The sequence below is a fragment of the Ascaphus truei genome, chromosome 10 (genome assembly GCF_040206685.1).
Source record: "Ascaphus truei isolate aAscTru1 chromosome 10, aAscTru1.hap1, whole genome shotgun sequence".
Taxonomy (NCBI): Eukaryota; Metazoa; Chordata; class Amphibia; order Anura; family Ascaphidae; genus Ascaphus; species Ascaphus truei.
In genome coordinates this window covers 7114383-7136897 of record NC_134492.1, presented here as the reverse complement: position 1 = coordinate 7136897, position 22515 = coordinate 7114383, and the positions used below count along the sequence as shown (strand labels likewise).

The window sequence follows — 22515 nt, the reverse complement described above, 5'->3', positions numbered from 1 at the left end:
CCTTTTTTCACTATTGTTTTTTAATGTTTTGGCTCCATAAAAAAAACTATAGAAGTAAATTAAGCAAAAAAATAGTATTAACATTTCAGTGGCAAAAAAAAAAAATGATTCAAGAAAAAGATGACGTTATTATTGTGTGTAATTACCACTTACAGAATTGTGTCTGCTTCTGTTCCCAAGACACCTACATTAGTTCTATTTGTACAGGAATACATTTATGTAGCAAACATTTTTGTACTTAGGAAAATGAAGAGTGGAAATGTTAGGAGGCATTTTCAGTGAGACAGAGATGAAGGATGTGTAGCTTCTCAGGAGAGATATGCGGAACTGTCGAGATTCGCTTCTCTGCACTTTCGAGCGAGCTTTCCAAATCTTCACAAAACCTGCTTTGGAGCCAAAACTTCTAGCAAAACAGCCCACGTTTTTTCAAAATTCACTGTTTCACTACTTAAAAGTGGCAAAATAACAGTCCCATAAATCAAAAGTTTTTTTTTTTTTTTTTTACAAGCTCTATTGAAAGTAAAAGAAATCGAAATGAATTGATTTGATTGACTTTTTACCATAAAGCAACTTTTGGATCGAAGCACATTTTTTGCAGAACTTAAAAGAGTAAAATTATTAAAGTTGACATAGCCACGTGAAATGTTTGCATATCTCTAGTAATCAGGGAGGAGGGGGTCTCAACTTCGCAAACCTGGAAGTTCATTTCGAAGTCGAAATTCGGAACAAACGTTACAATTTGAGCCAAGACTCGAGAGGTTCATCCTCGGATTCATTTTTCTTTTTCTTTGTTCATATGATGGGTGAATTTTGGGAGTTTGGAAAGGAAAAAGCCAGCAGAGTATTTAGCTAATTTTCCATAACATTAAAAAAAAATCCAAAAACAACTGAGTTCCATCAAAGCACAGCAACATTCCAGAACCAGAACCAGTGAAAGTTCTCACCCATAATAGAGAGCTGCTGGCACAGTTCTTTCTTTCTTTTTTTTTTTTAAAGAACTTTTCGAAATGAAATGCCAAGTTTTGTGACTGTTACCAATTACATTTTCATGTCTTTTGTTGATAAACAAAGCTACTTAAAATTCTTGCGGTGTCTGAAGAGGAATGGCATGTGAAACCCAAAGCTACATGTACCACATCTTTGACAACTTTCAGCTCTAGGCTTTCTGACCCTTCAGCTGATTATCTACGACTTGACAGAACTGTCGACAAAATGCCTGAGAATTAGCACTTCTGAATCCTTATTTTGCATTCTTCTACTACATGTCTGCAGTCCTTCTGTCAAGGCTGGATGCTAAATCATTACATTCATCAATTTTCTGTGATATGAGCTTCTTTGTGTTTAAAATACTGTTGATAATATTGTTTTTTTCCTGATACATTTACTGCTAGCCGTATACTTCTGTGCAGGAACAAAAGCAAACACACTAGAAAATAATGTTTTTAAATGTAATTCAAGATTTGAAAAATCCAATTTCGGCAGATATGTTGTTAATGGCAGGATTTACATTCTTATCCCTGTCCTATTTATATTCTTAACATCGACCTAGGCATTGATCTGTAGCCCACAAGCAGAAGAGATAAGATTGAGAATGATGTAAAATGGAACACAATTTACATTTCTGTCGTACAATTTTATACTGAGAGGTATATTCAAAGCGTCTCTCGTGCCTCGTGTTCTGGAGACTTGAGGGTGAGGTTATAGGAGGAGCCTGCAGATGCATAATGAGGTTTATATACTTCTGCATGTACACATGCCGCCGCTGTTACCGCTCCCGGTAACGTGATGCGGTGCGTTGACACTGCCATGTCTTCGGAAAGTTTGAACTGGTATGAACTCTACTGATTAGACAGACAAATGTCCTACTGCTCAACCTATTAATCTTCAAGGTTAAGGATTACTGAGGTGCAGCTGGGATAAGAATAATCATAGAACACATAAATGTTTCCCTAAGCAGGGAGACCCACAGATTCCCATATATAGGCACTCGTACAGATAACATACAGGAGGATGCTGAGAATACATGAAATCTCTGAGCTATGGCTCAGAATCTTGTGTGTCTCTCTGCTTAGGGGAACATTTGTGTGTTCTATGAACTCTACTGACTAACAATCTGTGTCCATGTAAGATACGTTTAACAAGCTTCTTACACCAGGCAGAGATGAATTGATGTCCGCATTTAGATGTATGTATCACAATACCTGTATACATTTGGGGTTATTAGTTAAAGTGCGATTGTGTCGATCGGACACAGAAATTCCCATTGACTTGAGCTGGAATTTGTATTCTGTACTGCGCAATCAGCACTGTCACACTAATGAATAACCCATATTGGACAGGAAGGGCCTATAAAATTACCTAGCCTTTGCTATTAGGCTAGTAACATGGCAGGTGTATATATAGTGTATGTGTGTGTGTGTGTGTGTGTGTGTGCATATATATATATCTGTATAATATATATTTATGTGTGTGTGTGTGTGTGTGTGTGTGTGTGTATGGTTATATGTATGTATACACCCCATCTCCTAACCTCAATACACACAACTCCCTCACCCTCAATACACACACTAAAGCCACCCCACACCCCAATACACACAACCTACCCACCCCAATACATACAATAACCCTCGCGCCCCATCGCCAATACACACTAAGCCCCCACCTCCAACACACACAGCTCCATCCATCCCCAATATCCATAACCCACACCCCAATACACAATAATTGCCCAACCCCAATACATAATAACTGCCCCCACCCCAATACACAATAACCACCCCCACCTCCAATATACAGCAAAACTCCACTCAATACAATAATACACACAAACATACACACATTCCTTACCCGGGGGGAGGCCTCTGGCACCACACTGATCCCACGGGAAGTTACGGAAGTTGGGCCCAACTTCCGGGCATGCCCAACTTCTGCTGTGCTGAGCTGTGGCTTATGCTGGAGGCCGGGCCGCAAGCAGGGGGGAGGGGGGGAAGAGCTGGGGACCCCGGGAAATTTTTACCGGCTCTCCGCCCCCTCGGCGGCCCTTATATTAGGACTTAAAGGGTTATCTACTCCAAAGTCTGTCAGTATGCAGGAAGAGCTGCACCAAGCTGTGTCGCTTTACATATCTATTTATAAAATGTTTTACCAGGAAGTAATACAGTGAGAGTTATTTCTCGTTTTCAGGTATGTTCTGGGCACAGAGTTATAACGGAAATACATGGTTACATTAAATAAACAGAGGTTATACATTATATTTACAGACATTTCATGGACAGTTAGAGACAATGCATGTTATGGGCGTATGTAACAGTTACAGACCAGATTAAAATGTGACAGCTGAATTCTTTAAAGAACTTAGACTGGTTCCGGCTTTGAGAGTCTCCAGTAGAATGTTCCAGACGAGAGGTGGACGGTAAGAGAAGGAGGAGCGTCCGGATTCTTTGTGGAACATTGGGACCGGGAACAGTCTTTTTGAGTCAGATCTCAGGTGTTAAGGGCTGCGTGTGATAGGGATGGGGAGTTTTTCAGATACGGGGTAGCTTGCCTCAGACTCAAGTAATGGCCAATCTAGTTATTGGATAATTTCGCAGTGATGTGTGTTGTAATTACATTGGAGGACAAAGCAGCATATTGAGTTCTAGAGGGTGTCTAGTTTGCTAAGGTGAGTTTGGGGTGCTGTACCATGTACTATGCCTCCGTAGTCTATAGTTGGCATTAGCATCTCCTGTGCAATACGCTTTCTGACTAGCGGGCTTAGGATGGATTAGTTCCTGTAAAGTACACCTAGTTTGTCATAGGTTTTGGATGCCAGAGAATCAATGTGCAATCCAAAACTGGGAGTCAAACCATATGCCCAGATATTTAAAACTAGTGACAGGGGCTAGAATGGTGTTCGAGTTGGTTCTGAACTGTTGCTCCGTTATTGGTAGCTTTAGAAATGTAGCCTTCGTCCCAAATACCATTGTTACAGTGTTGTTAGTGTTTAAAAACAGGTTTTTTGGGGGGAAATCCTTTTTTCAAGTCTCAAAATATCTGGTTGAAGTATGTGTTCAAGGTCAGAGAGGCTAGGGCTGTGTGCATATAGGATTGTGTCATCCGCATACATGTGCATTCAAGCTCCCTTACAAGCTGCCAATAAATCATTAATGAAGGCTGAGAAGAGTCGGGGCCCCAGAACAGAGCCTTGTGGTACACCGCAAGTGACATCCAAGGGGTTGGAGCCCGAGATAGACACATGTTGGAATGTACCTGATTGGTAGAAGTGAAACCAGTTTAAAGTATGTTCACCTATTCCAGAGCACTGGAGTTTGTTTAGCAAGATAACATGATCAACAGTATCAAAAGCCTTTGTAAAATCTAGGAATATTGCCCCAGTAAGTTGTTCCACTTCTATTACACACTGAATCTCATTACACACTTTTAGGAGGTAGTTACCGTGGTTCGTTTGGGGCGAAAGCCAGATTGGAGTTGGTTAAAAAAAATTGTCTTGACCTACAGTAGTAATCGCTTACTTGACAGTGGACACATTTTTCCATGACTTTGGATAGTATTGGGGGAAGAGAGATTGGCCTGTAGTTTGAGACAGTGTTTTTGTCCCCACTTTTGAAGATTGGGAAAACTCTGGCAGTTTTTCAGGTTACTTAGTCCAGACTCCTGACGTAAAAGTCCATGTTTACTAAGCCGGGACATGCAATAAAATATATTTTCTAGCACCATAAGGCGTCCCATTTACTTGAATACATTCTGAAGTGCCCTTTCTCATATCACCAGTTAGTAAATATGCCCTGTATTCTGAATAGAATCATAAAATAGCGGCATTTTATTTACCAACTCTATTTAAAGAAAACCTATTTAAATAATGTAACATATTTTTTCTGTGAGAAAAGAAAGCTTTTTTCACATCTTAATTGTGTATCCTATACACATAATATAACACGTTAATACAGGAACATTCTCTTTTTGCATGATTTGTTCCCATACACTGAACATTTTAATGTTTTGTAATTAGGTTTTGTAAGCCACACTGTGTTAAGTCTTTGAAACTGTGAAACTCCATAAGCTTGGAAATAACAAAGACATTCTTATTTTCTTTTTGCCTTTAAATATGTCCCTTGATATCTACATTAAGGAGAAATATATATTTACTCAGATCATTTTTAGAAATGTATCCGTGTAACATATCCCCCAAAATGCACTAACATTTAACGATAGAGACTTACAACATTCAGCAGCATATATAGGAATATATTCATAAAAAGTCACACTTTTGTTTATTGTTTCCTTGAGACTTCATCCTAGGTTGGACTGCTGAGGAAAAAACAACTGAGTAAATCATTGTTTTATTCAAACAATCCCAAAGCAATCAAATTCTGCAAATCCAAACACAAGTTTTTTTTTAATAGAAATTGAAATCTGTAAACTAAAATACACCAGTGTAAGTAGTTACCAAAAAATGTATGTTTTATGCAGACGGGCAAAACCGAGCGTATGAAATAAAGAACTAGCAGAACCGGAACATTCCAAAAGCAAATCCAAAGCCACTAAGATTTCTAGAACCAAAACCCCGAAAGGATTTAGAACCTAAACCAGAACACCAGGCTAAGGGGCAGATCCACAGAAAGTCGCTAATTTAGTGCAAATAACGTAACGATCCTGAAATTGGTATCAGACCTTAACTTCCTCCTTATTGAAGGGTAGCCCAAATCTAATGATATGCGAAAGTAAGGTCCGTTTTCAAAAAGGCTAATGTAACGTTACCTGGATGGACAGGGATTACCATAGTCTAAAAATACACACTGTATGCCCATTGGGAAAGAACGTTAGGGCCTTGTTAGTTGGTGACGCCTTATGTGTTAGGATGTGACCACGCTGCCGCTGATCGCGCTTGTCACTTGGAGCGCTCACTTCAATTATATCAAATCGGTACGGCCACGCTCACGCGGCGCTCCTGCACGTACGCTCTCCAAACCTCAGTGCTTTTGAGAGACATGGAAATTTGTTTTACAAGCACTGAGGAGGGTCAAATGACCCTTCAGCAACCAGTCAGCCTGTGGGTGAATCGGAGCAGTTCCTAGCTAGCTATTACAGTGATGGGTAAAATAAACACATGTTGTAGAGTTTAGCGGACTGCATAGCTGAGTTTTTTTATTTTTTAAATCCAAATAAATATATATAGTTACATAGTTACATAGTAGATGAGGTTGAAAAAGACTTCCGTCCATCAAGATCAACCTATGCTAAATTTAGACAACAGATACTTTATCCTATATCTATACTTATTGATCCAGAGGAAGACAAACAAAAAACCCCACACAGTCCGAACCAGTCAATGACACGCCCCTTCCTACAACACCACGCCCCCCACCCTCCCTTCGCTCCTGCTCTTGAATTTGCGCAGGACAGCCGAGCGCTTATGCTTGGTGAGGTGGTGACGTCACCGCTCTCAAGCATGAGCGCGCTCAGCGGAAGCGGAGCGCAGCCTTAGCGTGACCTTAATACTGCACCCATGAGTATGTTACAATTTGAAATAAAAATACTTGCCTAAAGAGCAATTCTTAACCATTTCCGACTGCCAAACGGGAGGGCTGGCTGCTCTGGTTTCTACCTCCACTGCTTGGGCAACTACTAAGGGGCTGGTGCTGCTACTACTGCTGCTGGGGTACTACTGCGGCTGCTGGGGCTACTATTAGTGCTGACGGGGCTGCTGCTGCTGCTGCTGAGGCTACTATTACGACTGCTGGTGCTGCTAGTGCTGCTACTACTACTGCTCCTTGGGCTACTCCTGCTGCTGCTGGGGCTACTACTACTGCTGCTGAAGCTACTACTAGTGCTGGGGCTACTGCTGGGGCTACTACTATGGCTGCTGGTGCTAGTACTACTACTACTGCTGGGCTATTACTGCTGCTACTGCTGGGGCTAATACTACGGCTGCTGGTGCTACTACTACTACTGCTGCTGAAGCTACTACTAGTGCTGGGGCTACTGCTACTGCTGGGGCTACTACTATGGCTGCTGGTGCTAGTACTACTACTACTGCTGGGCTACTACTGTTGCTGCTGCTGGGGCTACTACTACTGCTGCTGATGCTACTACTATGGCTGCTGGGGCTACTACTGCTGCTGCTTGGGCTAATTCTGCTGCTGATGCTACTACTATGGCTGCTGGTGCTACTACTGCTGCTGCTTGGGCTACTACTGCTGCTGCTTGGGCTACTACTGCTGCTGCTGGGGCTACTCGTACTACTACTGCTGCTGGGGCAGGTAGAATCTGTAGCGACGAGGAGCTGGAGATCCTCATTGAAGGAGTTGTGGCTAACTACACCAAATTATTGGGGGTCATGTGCCAGAAGATACCACTGCAGAAACGCAGCGTATTTGGGGCCGCTTTCTGCAAAGGATTAATGCTCTGGGCAATACTGTCCATATCCTAGAAATGCTTAAATAGCGATGGGCGACAGTAAGGCCGAGGTTAAAAATTAATTGTCTGACCATGGAGCTGCGGCCAAGAGAACAGGAGGAGGCCCACGTGAGCCCCTGCACATGACCTGAGCGGATCAACTCCGTAATCTCCCACTCACAGGTAGTGGGACTTCCTGGCCTTGTACTGTAAGTGGATGTTGAGGATGCAGTGAAACCTGGTAAATAACAATACAGTACATATATATTACACTAGATATCAATCTCATGTATACATGTCACTTTAATCACAACCTAACATCAGAACAAACATTACTGTCTTATTTGCTGTGCCCTCACACATACAGGTGAGGAGTACTTAGCTAAATAATATATGTGACATGCTTACACATATGCCATCATAAGACCTGTGTCCCTTTAAATCACGGTCCAGGATACATGCGTTCCAGACTTCGAATATTAGCCATACCACTCATGTTTGAAAGAATCACTTTTAAAGAACGTTACGTCACTTATTGGCCAGGACATACTTGAAAATGAGACGTATCTCTAAATGATATAGCAAAAGGAAGAGGCTTATAAACTATAGCTATATGGTATAACTATATGCCTCAGCTGTCATTCATGTGCATGGGAGTAAATCCTTCTAAAGTTTAGCAACAGGTTGTGGATCATGCCCTCTATATATCCTACTGCTAAAATGGTCTATAATTGAAGAAATGTGCTTAAAATGTCTGGTCTAAGAAAATCAATCCCAATGTGCTTACATGTATGAATGTCTTTGATGATATGAGGTATTTTTTTTCAGGGCCATCTCTCATACAGATGATGCGATTGGCCCGACAGGCTGCATCAGTGGCTCAAGAGCCACAGGTTGAGGAGGAGGACATGCAAGGAGAGGCTAAGGTTGAGGAGCCCACACTCAAGATTGTCCTTGAGAGATTAGTGATGAGCCAGGTGAAGATCTGTCTGGCACCTCAACTGCTCCCAAACAACACCCTGGGCTGCTCCCCAGCCAACACCCTGGGCTGCTCCCTAGCCAATGCCCCGGGCTGCTCCCCAGACAACACCCCAGGATGGTCCCCTGCCAACCTCACTTTCCGCAGCAGCAACATCAACCATAATGATGGAGATGCAGTTGGAATGAATGGACATCCAGAGGTCTGGATTCCGGGACATAGTGGGACACCTTGCCCGTCTGGAGTCCAGGGCAGCCATTAATTGAGGGAGCGAGTTTCAGATGCCAGGAACAAGCTGCTTTTTTTTGGTCATTGTGCAGTTGACAGGATCAGTTAGTGTCCTGACCTGGGCAAAGTAGGCGTAGGAGAGCAAGGACACCTCTGTCATAACCACCCCTATATCTGTTGAGTCACTGGCCTCATCTGGGGTATACTCAATAGTTGATACCACCCCTCTTGATCCCTTTTCTGAGGAGATGGCTATACCTGTGCTGCCAGTTGCGGTCTGCCGTGTGAGACCCCGTACCCGTGCACCAAGTGGGGGAGTCAGTGCCCCGCCGAAGAATACGCGTAATTTGTAAATATCTGTGTATATGTTTCTGGTTGTCTTTTATGTATATAGTTATGTTTATTGAATGTTATATATGTTAAATTATTTTCTTTTTCACACACAATGCCTGAACTGTTTGTAATGAAATATTATTTTGGTTACTTCTGTCTCCTCGAAAATCATTTTCTCACATGTAGAGTCTTTATGATGAACTCGTACTTTATACCATACATGACATATACAATAGGAAAAGTGTCCAGTCCGCGCTCTTCCTCTTTAAGGATGTGGAATGATAATTCCTCTCTGTTCTTTTGCTGCTCCTGTTGTTCAAGGTGTCTTCCCCCACCTCCAAGATGGATCCCAACGGAGAACTCCGACGGTGATGCCAAGTATCCAAGAAAAAAAGAAAACACAAGAGCACACCAAGATAAGAGAAATGAAGTGTATTACAAATAATAAAAGATAGTAACCACTTACATGAATTAAAACTTTAATAATCCCCGATCTCGATGATAACTTCTCTGGTAGGGCATCCACTCGTGGAGGTCTGACAGCGTTACAGCGCTACAGAGACAGCCCCAGCGCGCGGGACTGATTTCTGAGGATTGACACTGCCCCTGCATACCCTATGTGATGCCCTACCAGAGAAGTTATCATCGAGATCGGAGATTATTAAAGTTTTAATTCATGTAAGTGGTTACTATCTTTTATTATTTGTAATACACTTCATTTCTCTTATCTTGGTGAGCTCTTGTGTTTTCTTTTTTTTCTATGACATATACAATAGTAGGTCACATAAACATATCTAACATTAATTTTCAACATTAAACATATTGTACTTAATCCCTTAAAAAAAAACCACACACAATATTAATTTGTTTCTGTGTTTCAGCCGTTTATATGTTCCACAATATATCTGTTAGTATAACACAGTTAATTACCACGCTCAGTCCATTCATATGGGTACCACTTAAGACCTTCCCTTTTCCATTGTAGGTTATTTGTAGAGATAACGCAATGCTCCTCATGGTTTAGAAGTGGGCAGCGGCTGATTTCAGCAGGCGCAAAACATCGCTGCGTTATTAGCATAACGTTAACCGGCCCGGAGATCTGAGGATCTCTATTGGTTGGTAAAGTGCTCATTACCATCGGATTTGCGTATGAAGAAGCCTAAGGTCCGTTAAAATTCAAGATTCTCTTATTATTAAGGAAAATGGCTGAACAACATAGCGTGAAGCAGCTTTGAGAGTATGCGTTACGGATATTTTTACATTAAAATGAGATAACGTAACATTAAAAAATTAGCGACTTTGAGGATCGACCGCTAAGTGCTCATCTCTGCAGTGGAGTTGAAAACTTGAGGGGCTTATTCCATTACTTAAAAAAAAAAAATGCTATAATATTTAATTTTCTAATTGTTTTTATGATTTTATACTTATTTTAAGCATATTTTTTCACGCATTAACATGCTATTTTAGTATTTTCCTGCTTATTTATATCCTTCCTCCCCCCCTCCATAATTTGGTAAAAATCCAAACCCAAACAAATCATGTTGGTCAAAACATCCAAAACTAAAACACAAGTGAAAGTGCCCATCCTTTCAACAAATTAGCAAATGTGGTTTGGGGAGTTTTATTCTGAATTGTGGGGAAAAATAGAAACAAATCGCTAACATGATCCAAATTTTACTTCCTTTTTTTTATTGTGAACTTAAAAACTTTTGCTTATTTTCACATTTTTTAATATTCAACTAAAAAACAAAACTTAGTGTCGGTTTCTTTACAACTCTACCTAATTCGTGAATATTAAAAAATGCAGAGAAATTACATTTTCATGGCAAGTTTGAAATTTGGTGAAAATTTTCCCCATCTTTTAGTTTTATGCTTAATACAGTACTTGTTTTGGAGGATCTGTACTAGTCTCTCTTTTTGATTATATTTGCTTTAGTTCAGGGGTGGTCAACTTCAGTCTTCAAGGGCCAGCAACAGGTCAGGTTTTCAGGATATCCCTGCTTCAGCACAGGTGGCTCAATCAGTGGCTCAGTCAACGACTGAGTCTAAACTCTGGATTCTTCAGTAGATAACGTCGGTACTGTACGCTCACCATCAAAACTGATCAACTGCACAATTCGTTTTTTTTAAACTGAGTTGATGCCCATTTGATTTTGAATCAATTTGGTATATTGCATATTTTACAATGTTTGGGCACCATAAGGCAAGTCTCCTGGGACCAAGGCCAAAAGAAGAGCAGTGTTGTCAAGTATGTAATAAAGAGTAATAAATGTTATTGGTGATCCTTCACAGTTGGTGAAACCCATAACAGCTGTTGAATTTCACGGATATCTGCCAGGGGCTCTCCATTTCATATTTATTCATGCCTTCAGTTAAAAGCTGCAAATTGAATAATTGATAATTGTCATATAGATGATTCAATCTGCCTTTCTTTTTACCATATATTTTGGGAATTGCTATAATTAGTGTCTTACACCCAGTAAGAAAATTAGCCATTCTTAGATAACAGTAAATAATAATATAATAACCAGCATTATCAATCTCATAAAATGAATTGCAGTTCAGTTTAGATTTACCTCAAGTGAAATCTAGAAAAGAGTAGTTTATAAATGTCACACCTCTTCCCCCGGGCCAACAGAAGAGGAGCCCCACCAACGTGTCCTACCTTATTCTCAGGAGCTGATGGTCCATGCAGGGCTGGTGTGGTGAGCAATAAGTTCAGGTCACCAGGAACTTTTCTTCTACTTTATTATAACAGTCTACAATACAACTTCTTCTTTAGGGGGGCTCATGCAGCATTCCCCACAATTCTTTCCCTTGGTGTCACTTTAAGGCAATGCTCTTGCCTTTACGAATGTGGCAGCTCTCACCTCAACTGGGACCTGTTTGCAGGGTCCCCTCACGTCTTAAGGACAGCTAGGAACTTTTCCCTTTTGGCAGCTACAGGGTGATACTCTATGGAACCTATCACTAAGGAACCTATGATGGAGTCCCTTGCCATCCCCTCTTGTGAGTAGGACACGCTTGAGGGCCATATAAGGGGACCCTATAATAGTTGTTATATTTCCCTGTCATAAAGAGCTTCTTTCCTAGTTACTATAAACTGTGTACCTATTTATAGGTGAGACCCCCTCCTCTGGTTCTTCCTGGAATCTAAGGGACTAGAAGCTTCTGCTGCTCTATTTATGCCCCTGCTGTGATCTCACCACCCCTAGCCCTGTAGCTGGGCAGAAGAAGGGTGGTCTTAGCCTATACCGAGTCACCCTAGATCAGGCATATTCTGGAAACAAAGAGTGGCAAAACACCAGCCTTCAACACTTTACAACATTTGCATCCTGACTACGTGCAACATAAATCTAAGGCCAATACCAGGATAACCTTTTAACTCACTATTAACCCCTTAGATTAGATTAGGATCCCACAGGGGGCTACATAAAAAATTAACATTCCCTCTGTCTATTTGTAAGAACGTTGACAAATAATTTCATGCAAAATTGATGTCCTTGTCTCGTTAGATATCACTGACACTAGTTAGCCTATTCATCTTGTGATGAACCAAATTGAAATAATAATATATAATATCTTTGGATATTTTAGTGGAATATTTTTGCATATGTTATATGGAATTGTTCTACTTATGGACTCAGTCTCTCACACAAAATGTATTTACCCGAAGTGGGTAACTTTTGTTAACATGGGAGAGCGTCTTAAAAAGTTTTTTGCAAACCAAACTTCAAGACATTTATGCATATTTCTAGTCACAATAGCATTTGTGCCCTGCATAGATGGAGTGGAATACATTCTATACATGGACTTTGAGTAGTGGGATAGTTGAAAGACATAGCAGAGGCATATTAGGCATGCTTACTTTAAAGCTCCACAATAATGTGATAAATTAGAGGTGACATTGCAAATTTGTTAAAAAAAAAAATAGCTATAATATTTGCCATTCTTGTTTCATAGCAGATGAATGAGATGACTTATTATATATATATATATATAATATATATATATATATATATATATATATATATATATATATATATATATATATTATATATATATATATTATATTTACTTTCATTGTGTTAATAAATAAACCTGTGAGCGTCAGTAACAGTTTGCTTGTGCTTGATTCCTGATCTCACCAGTGATGACTGATGGAGAAAGATGAACAATTGTGACTGACAATCAGAGTGCTGCAGAGAGCAGTGACTGACAATCAGAGTGCTGCAGAGAGCAGTGACTGACAATCAGAGTGCTGTAGACAATCAAAGTGCTGCAGAGAGCAGTGACTGACAATCAGAGTGCTGCAGAGAGCAGTGACTGACAATCAGAGTGCTGCAGAGAGCAGTGACTGACAATCAGAGTGCGACAGAGAGTGGTGACTGACAATCAGAGTGCTGCAGAGAGCAGTGACTGACAATCAGAGTGCGGCAGAGAGCGGTGACTGACAATCAGAGTGCTGCAGAGAGCAGAAGGTAGAAGAAAGCCGTCTGTGTAGCTCCAAGGCAAACAACCCAGTGGCTAAAAAGCCTGGTGTAAATCTTTGATGGAGAGTAACTTGAGTGAATAAGAAGGGAGAGAGCGTTGGTGAGATACACTGCTAGCAAGTCTGTAGTGCGTTTAGATGCCCAGTTGCATGATACACAGTATAGTAGGATCGGTGTGGAGTTGCTTGAACTCACAATAAATGCCGTCCTCCACTGCTCTCTCTCTCTCTCTCCCGGTGTCATGTGTCCTTGGAAGGATAGTGACGTCACTCCCCGGCGCGGCCCGATCCGAAGTACAATAGAGACAGAGTTGTAGATCGATGCGGCAACCACTCCAAAGGACTGGGACTCACCAGAGGATAATTAAAATCGGGAAATATTTATTAAATTACATAAAAGGGGACACTGAGGACAAACAAAAATAGGGGATCCTCCTCCCACGCGTTTCGGCATAGACTGCCCTTTCTCAAGGAGTATATCCTTTGGAGTGGTTGCCGCATCGATCTACAACTCTGTCTCTGCTGCAGAGAGCAGTTACCCAGCTTCTCTTTGCAGTGAGATTTAGGACATGAGAAAAGATGGTGATTGATGTAAAAAATTAATTGATTTCTTAAATACTTATCAGCCACTAAGGCAAAGTGGCGCTAATATGTACTGTATGCACTGTACGTACTGTATGTATGTATGCACTGTATGCAGTGTACCTACTGTATGCACTGTATGCACTGTACGTACTGTATGCACTGTATGCACTGTAAATACTGTATGCACTGTATGCACTGTATGCACTGTATGCACTGTATGTACTGTATACACTGTATGTACTGTATGCACTGTACGTACTGTATGCACTGTATGCACTGTACGCACTGTATGCACTGTATGCACTGTACGTACTGCATGGAGTGTATGCACTGTATGCACTGTACGTACTGTATGCACTGTATGCACTGTATGCACTGTATGCACTGTATGCACTGTATGTATTGTATGCACTGTACGTACTGTATGCACTGTATGCACTGTAAGTACTGTATGCACTGTATGCACTGTATGTACTGTATGCACTGTACGTACAGTATGCACTGTATGCACTGTATGCACTGTATGTACTGTATACACTGTATGCACTGTACGTACTGCATGCACTGTACGTACTGTACGTACTGTACACACTGTATGCACTGTATGCACTGTATGCACTGTACGTACTGTATGTGCTGTATGCACTGTATGTACTGTATGCACTGTATGCACTGTATGTACTGTATGCACTGTATGCACTGTACGTACTGTGTGCACTGTATGCACTGTATGTACTGTATGCACTGTACATACAGTATGCACAGTATGGAGTGTATGCACTGTATGCACTGTACGTACTGTATGTACTGTATGGAGTGTATGCACTGTATGTACTGTATGCACTGTATGCACTGTACTGTATGCACTGTATGTACTGTATGCACTGTACTGTATGCACTGTATGTACTGTATGCACTGTACTGTATGCACTGTATACACTGTATTTACTGTGTGCACTGTATGTACTGTGTGCTCTGTATTCACTGTACATACTGTATGCACTGTATGGAGTGTATGCCCTGTATGCAGTGTATGCAGTGTATGCCTTGTATGCAGTGTATGCACTGCATGTACTATATGCATTGTATGCACTATATGTATGTATGCAGTGTATGTACTGTATGTACTGTATGCACTGTATGTATGTATGGATGTACTGTATGTATGTATGTATGTATGTACTATATGTACTATATGTACTGTATGTACTGTATGTATGTATGCACTGTATTTACTGTATGCACTGTGCACTGTATGTACTGTATGTACTGTATGTGCTGTATGGTAAATACCGTAACTCTTCCTTTGTAATCCAGATCCCAAACTTCACTGAGAAATCCTAAGGAAATGTTCTATTTTAGGGAAATAGGTAAGGCTTATTTGTGGATTTTAGAAAATGGCCCCATTTCTCAATGATAAGCTGCTTCTTCTTTTCCATGTTCAGCCTGTAAATGTGTATTACAGCTCAGCTCTGTTCAGGCATACCCCGTTTTAAGGACACTCACTTTAAGTACACTCGCGAGTAAGGACATGTCGCCCAATAGGCAAACGGCAGCTCACGCATGCACCTGTCTGCACGTCCTGAACAGTAATACCGGCTCCCTACCTGTACCGAAGCTGTGCGCAAGCGGGGAGACTATAGACCATGTTGCAAATGTGTTATTTACATCAGTTATGCACGTATATGACGATTGCAGTACAGTACATGCATCGATAAGTGGGAAAAAGGTAGTGCTTCACTTTAAGTACATTTTCGCTTTGCATACATGCTCCGGTCCCATTGCGTATGTTAATGCGGGGTATGCCTGTACAGTGTCATTTCTATAACCCAGTAGCTTTGGCAATGCATTGTAATGTGTGTAGTATGTAATATGCTAGTCAATAAAAACTTAAATAAATAAGGTACAATCAGAGGAGTACAGTTTGAACACCAAACCTTAGAGCCATGATTTTAATATTTAGAAAAGTAGATTTAAAAAAAATGTTATTTGAAGATCAAAACCCTTGAAAATGTTCTAAATCGCATTGTAATTTCACACATTTACTGAACGACACAGATCTGAGGTCTTGCTAAATTATATTACAGGTCATTTCAGCTGTTAGGTTAGTGATCAGTACGCAGAGTAGGGGCGATAATGATACAACTCAGTACAATACGCATGTTAAACTACACAATAGACCTGCTTTTATCATACTTTTATCTTTTTTCATTATTATAGTCTTAAAAAAGAACAAAAATCCATTAGTTCAACAATAGACTGCTGTGAGCTCCCTTATCTTTATTAAATGTATGTCTATATTGCAAATATTGTGTTTAAAATTATAATTTCTTTGAAAAGCAGCCACTTCTTTCACTTAATTTAATTTAAGTTAATTGCTGTGGAATGCTTGGGGTTAGTTTTACATTATAATAGACACATTTCTGCATTATGCTGTCAAATTTGTTTATTGACGAATGTCTTGTTCTGAGATGTTCTACAAAGTTTGATTGCATTGTATTTTAAGAAATGATATACTTATCTGTTGGCAAAATAAAGTATTTTTATATTTTTGTTTCTAGATAAAAAATATTTTTAGCTGCACTGGTCCCATGTGAAAAACAGATCAGGAAAAAGTAGGTTGTATGATACCATTTATTGGACCAACAATGGCTTACAGCAGGGGTGTGCAATCTCTCCCCACTGCCCCCCCCTGCCTCCTTCCCTCCCTGCCCTCCCCCCCAACTTACCTTATCTCCGGTGTCAAATGATGTTGTGGCCCCTGCTGCGTCATTTCACGCATTGTTGCCATGGCGACGCGTCGCCGAAGACAACGTAAGGACAGTTGCAGATGCCTCATGTGATCCCCCGGCATTTAATTTAAATGCCTTGGGGAAGAGTGCAGGGCCTCTGCAACCGCCGCGCCCCCTCTGAAAAATCTTGTGCCCCCAAGTTTGCGCACCCCTGGCTTACAGTATACAAGATTGCGCACCCCTGGCTTTCAGTATACAAATTTGCGCACCCCTGGCTTACAGTATACAAGTTTGCGCACCCCTGGCTTACAGTATACAAGTTTGCGCACCCCTGGCTTACAGTATACCATCTGTAGCACCCCTGGCTTACAGTATACAAGTTTGCGCACCCCTGGCTTACAGTATACACGTTTGCGCACCCCGGGCTTACAGTATACAAGTTTGCGCACCCCTAGCTTACAGTATACAAGTTTGCGCACCCCTGGCTTACAGTATACACGTTTGCGCACCCCGGGCTTACAGTATACAAGTTTGCGCACCCCGGGCTTACAGTATACAAGTTTGCGCACCCCTAGCTTACAGTATACAAGTTTGCGCACCCCTGGCTTACAATATACAAGCTGTAGCCCCCCGCGTGGTCGTTCAGGTATGCTGTTGTACAGAATATCAAAGATTATATACAATTTGGTGAAAATGGCAAATTTCGAGACAAAAAAAAATCTCGATATGTGTGCGCTCCTAACAGGTGAGCAGGTCACGTATCTCCCCATACTGTCCTTCTTGCACATTTTTCTTTCTGGAAAACTTTAACACTCTGGCATATTGCAGTGGGACATACACAAAGCACCAGGCGACAACGGGCATTGTTTTAAATCCGCTGCATGAGAAGGGGACAGGGATATAAATTCTTTCCAAACTAAAGCGGTCTCACATTTTAACCTGGTCTGTAACTGTTACATACGCCTATAATATATATTATCTCTACCTGTGCATACAATGTCTTGTATATAATGTATAACCCTGCTCACTTAATGTAACTATGTATTGTAGCCATATATTTGTTATTATAACTCTGTGCCCAGGACATACTTGAAAACGAGAGGTAACTCTCAATGTATTACTTCCTGGTAAAATATTTTATAAATAAATAAAATAAATATTTCACTATTTCACCTACAGGAACTCACCACAGGAGGAAGTAATGCTGGTTATATTGTATTGTATTGTATGTCTTTATTTATATAGCGCCATAAATATACATAGCGCTATACAGTAGTAATACAAGTTGTAATCATATAAATAACAAATAATATAAATAACAGTCATGGGAATAAGTGCTTCAGACATAAGAGTAACATTAAGGAAGAGGAGTCCCTGCTCCGAGGAGCTTACAATCTAATTGGTAGGTAGGAGAACGTATAGAGACAGTAGGAGGGAGTTCTGGTAAGTGCGTCTGCAAGGGGCCAAGCTTTATGTATCATGTGTCCAGGATTATCCACAGTGCTACTCATATGCATCTTTAAGCAAATGTGTCTTAAGGTGGGTCTTAAAGGTGGATAGAGAGGGTGCTAGTCGGGTAGCTGTGCTGTAATTCAACAAAAATATATCAGTTTGTTTGTTGAAATTGTTAATGTAGGAATAAGAATCCTCTAACATATTAAGGTGAAAAAAATATATTGTACATGTCTCCCCAAAAAATTGATACATAAATTGTAAAAATCTTTTCTTCTTTACAATGTTTAAAAAACGTTGTTCGGACTCTCTTATATTTCTACGCACTCTCAAATCCCATTTTTTCTTGGATCTCCTCCACTCGAGGTTTTGTTTTTCAGATATTTCCGGTATGGCAGCAATTGGAATTTTTTAAAGAAATTATTGACAGTTCACGTTGAGTCTTTGGCACATAATGTCATTTTGAAATGACTGGAATTGTTGTATTTCTTTTTCCAAACATATTTTATACACATTGTTTTAATTAGATGAAAGACACATACTTTACCAAATTAATTCACACACTTTGATGAGTGTAAAATATAGAATTTAAAAGTTCCCAATGTGATACTATGTATATTCCTAAAAGTAACAGTTAACATACGTTTAAATATTGCATGCATATGTATCTTATATCTTGCAATTAAATTATCTTTTCTCTTATTCACTTCCTTGAATGTCACGTCATGCTATATATATATACAGTGTTCGACAAATCCATTCAACTACGGGCCCGTGGCGACTGGATTTGACCCCGTGGCGACCTCCTCGTGGCCACCCAAGCAGGGCGGATTGGGGGCGTGACTAGGTGGCGAGTAGATTTTTTGGTTCGGCGAGTAGATTTATATATACACACACATAGAACAAAAATCCAAAGAATCCGCACTCACTAGTCAGTTTAAATGGTAAAATGGGGTTTAATTCATCTCACAAGCATCAGGGGTAAATACAAGAAAGAAGGGAGTGACGTTTCGGACCTCCCGGTCCTTTCTCTAGCTCCTACCTATCTATCTAGCTAAATAAAGGACCGGGAGGTCCGAAACGTCGCTCCCTTCTTTCTTGTATTTACCCCTGATGCGTGTGAGGTGAATTAAACCCCATTTTACTGTTTAAACTGACTAGTGAGTGCTGCAGATTCTTTGGATTTTTGTTGCTGGATGGTGATTCTGGCTGCACTGCAAGCACCTGGATTATAAGATAAGTGATTTGTCCTATTTTTGTCCATTTGAGTGCCCTGAACATTTGTGTTTTGTATACATACTGTATATACACACACACACACACACACACACACACACACACACACACACACACACACACACACACACACACACACACACACACACACACACACACACACACACACACACACACACACACACACACACACACACACACACACACACACACATATATGTATAACTTAACTTTTATATATATATATACTGAGTTAAGTTATGGTGAGTAAAAAAAGTGACAAAAACCCTCCACAGGAAAGTAGGCTTAAGCCTATAGGGAACCATGTTAAAAACGGTTATTGAGGCAAAAAGTGACACTGTGTGCTCATTTGCATGTCATTTCCCAGAATCCCTTGCTGCAGTGGAAGTGCTGTATGCTGGGTGATAATGGGGAAAGGCGGGGTTGCAGACCTGCCTAAGACATGCAGATGAGCATACAGTTATATTTGCATATATATATACTAGCTGATATACCCGGCGTTGCCCGGGATTGAATGGTCCCGCTCCCACTCTCTGTCCACTAACCCCCTATCTCCGCTCCCCATTGCCCTCTCTCTGTGGGTGGGTGAGTTAGTGACTGGGTGGGTGAGTTAGTGACTGGGCGGGTGAGTTAGTGAGTGGGTGGGTGAGTTAGTGAGTTAGTGAGTGGGTGGGTGAGTTAGTGAGTGGGCGGGTGAATTAGTGAGTGGGAAAAAAGGGGGGGTCATGGGGTGCTCCAATCTTATGACAACTATATCAATAGTTCACAATCTTCATGGACTCCAAAAAAGCAGTGTGGGTATAACATAAGATGGCCTGTGAGTCACTCATAACAGCCTAAAGGATAATGTCCTCATAGAAATAAAGGCGTCCCAGTTAGAGTACTCCACTATAATGGTCAAATATGAAGAAATAAATCCTTACCCACTTCTGCTGTCTGTAGGAGTCCACTGTGGCGTGCCAGCCATGGGAGAAATCCAAGTACAAGTAGAACAAAAAAGCACAGGCGCACTGCCAGGGAGTCAGGTGGTGTAAAAGTTAGTGAGTGGGCAGGTGAGTTAGTGAGCGGGCGGATGAGTTAGTGAGCGGGCGGGTGAGTTAGTGGGTGAGTAAGTTAGTGAGCGGGCGGGTGAGTGAGTTAGTGAGCGGGTGAGTGACTGGGTGGGTGAGTAACTGGGTGGGTGAGGGTGGTGCGGCTGCGGCACCGCCCCTGAGGGTTGTGAGGTGATGGGAGCAGCAGCTCAGGGAGGTGAGCTGGGGGAGTGATGGGTGGGTTAGGGTGGGAAGGTGAGCTGGGTGAAGAGGACAGTGGCCGGGTGCTTCTGCGTGTGTGTGTGTGTGTGGCAGTTGGGTGAGGAGAAGAGAGTGGCAGTTGGGTGACATCAGAGCCACAGAGCCACGCAGGCCAATGAGAGTCGCGGGTGGGTGGGCAGACCCATGGACGAATCTGATTGGCCACATCTACAATCCCACAAACTTCAGATTTATATATTAAGATTATATATATATATATATGAAACAAAAAGCAGAAGCGAATGCCCCATAGTGTATTATCGTTTTAATACATATACTAGGTTGGAGTAACCACATGCAGCACGTATCTTCTGGGATCTGACTCCAAAAGACTGTTCATGGTCCCAAGTCTCAACAAAGTATCCGGCCGCTCCTCCTCTTACCGTGCACCCCAAAACTGGAGCAATCTACCGGAGACTCTCACATCCACCACCAGTTTAAGTTCTTTCAAAACTAAGGCTGTCTCACATTTTAATCTGATCTGTAACTGCTACATACGTCTATAATATACATCTTCTCTAACTGTTCATGCAATGTCATGTATATAATGTACACCCTGTTCATTTATGTAACTGTATTTTAACCATGTATTATTTGTCATATTAACTATGTCCAGGACATACTTGAAAACGAGAGGTAACTCTCAATCTATTACTTCCTGGTAAAATATTTTTATAAATAAATAAATCATTCTACTGTACAGTGAGAAAGATTATTCAGAAGTGGAAAACATTCAAAACAGTTGCCAATCTTCCCAGGAGTGGACGTCCCAGCAAATTCACCCCAAGGTCAGACTGTTGAATGCTCAGAGAAATTGTAAAAAAACCAAGAGTTACAGCTCAGAGTCTACAGGCCTCAGTTAGCATGTTAAATGTTAAAGTTCATGACAGTACAATTAGAAAAAGACTGAACAAGTATGGTTTGTTTGGATGGATTGCCAGGAGAAAGCCTCTTCTCTCTTAAAAAAGAACATGGCAGCATGGCTTAGGTTTGCAAAGTTGCATCTGAACAAACCACAAGACTTCAGGAACAAAGTCCTTTGGACAGACGAGACCAAAGTGGAGACGTTTGGCCATAATGCACAGCGCCACGTTTGGCGAAAAACCAAACACAGCATATCAACACCAATACCTCATACCAACTGTAAAGCATGGTTTAGGAGGGGTGATGATTTGGACTTGTTTTGCAACCACAGGACCTGGGAACCTTGCAGTCATTGAGTCGACCATGAACTCCTCTGTATACCAAAGTATTCTAGAGTCAAATGTGAGGCCATCTGTCTGACAGCTAAAGCTTGGCCGAAATTGGGTCATGCAACAGGACAATGATCACAAGCACACCAGCAAATCTACAACAGAATGGCTGAAAAAGAAAAGAATAAAGTTGTTGCAATTGCCCAGTCAAAGTCCAGACCTCAACCCGATTGAAATGCTGTGGCGGGACCTTAAGAGAGCTTTGCATAAAAAAATGCCCACAAATCTCAATGAACTGAAGCAACGCTGTAAAGAAGAGTGGGCCAAAATTTCTCCACAACGATGTGAGAGACTGATAAAGTCATACATAAAACGATTACTTCAAGTTATTGCTGCTAAAGGCGGTTCTACAAGCTATTGAATCATAAGGTATACTTAGTTTTTCACACGTGGCTTTTCCATTTTGGCTTTATTTTTGTTAAATAAATCCTGAAAATGTGTAATACTGTATGTCATGTGTTGTTGTTCATCTGAGGTTGTGTTTACCTAATTTTAAGACCTGCCAAAGTACAGATGA

At 41.1% G+C, this 22515-nt stretch overlaps 1 long non-coding RNA gene across 3 annotated transcripts in view; it reads right to left on the bottom strand.

The window, feature by feature from the left end:
* LOC142503355 (uncharacterized) overlaps window positions 1-20723 on the bottom strand; it is an 82691-nt gene extending 61968 nt beyond the window's left edge. For all 3 annotated transcript variants that reach the window (XR_012803972.1, XR_012803970.1, XR_012803971.1), the window contains exon 1: window positions 20377-20723. This is a non-coding gene — a long non-coding RNA (uncharacterized LOC142503355). The remainder of the gene's footprint in view (window positions 1-20376) is intronic.
* Window positions 20724-22515: the final 1792 nt, after the last annotated feature.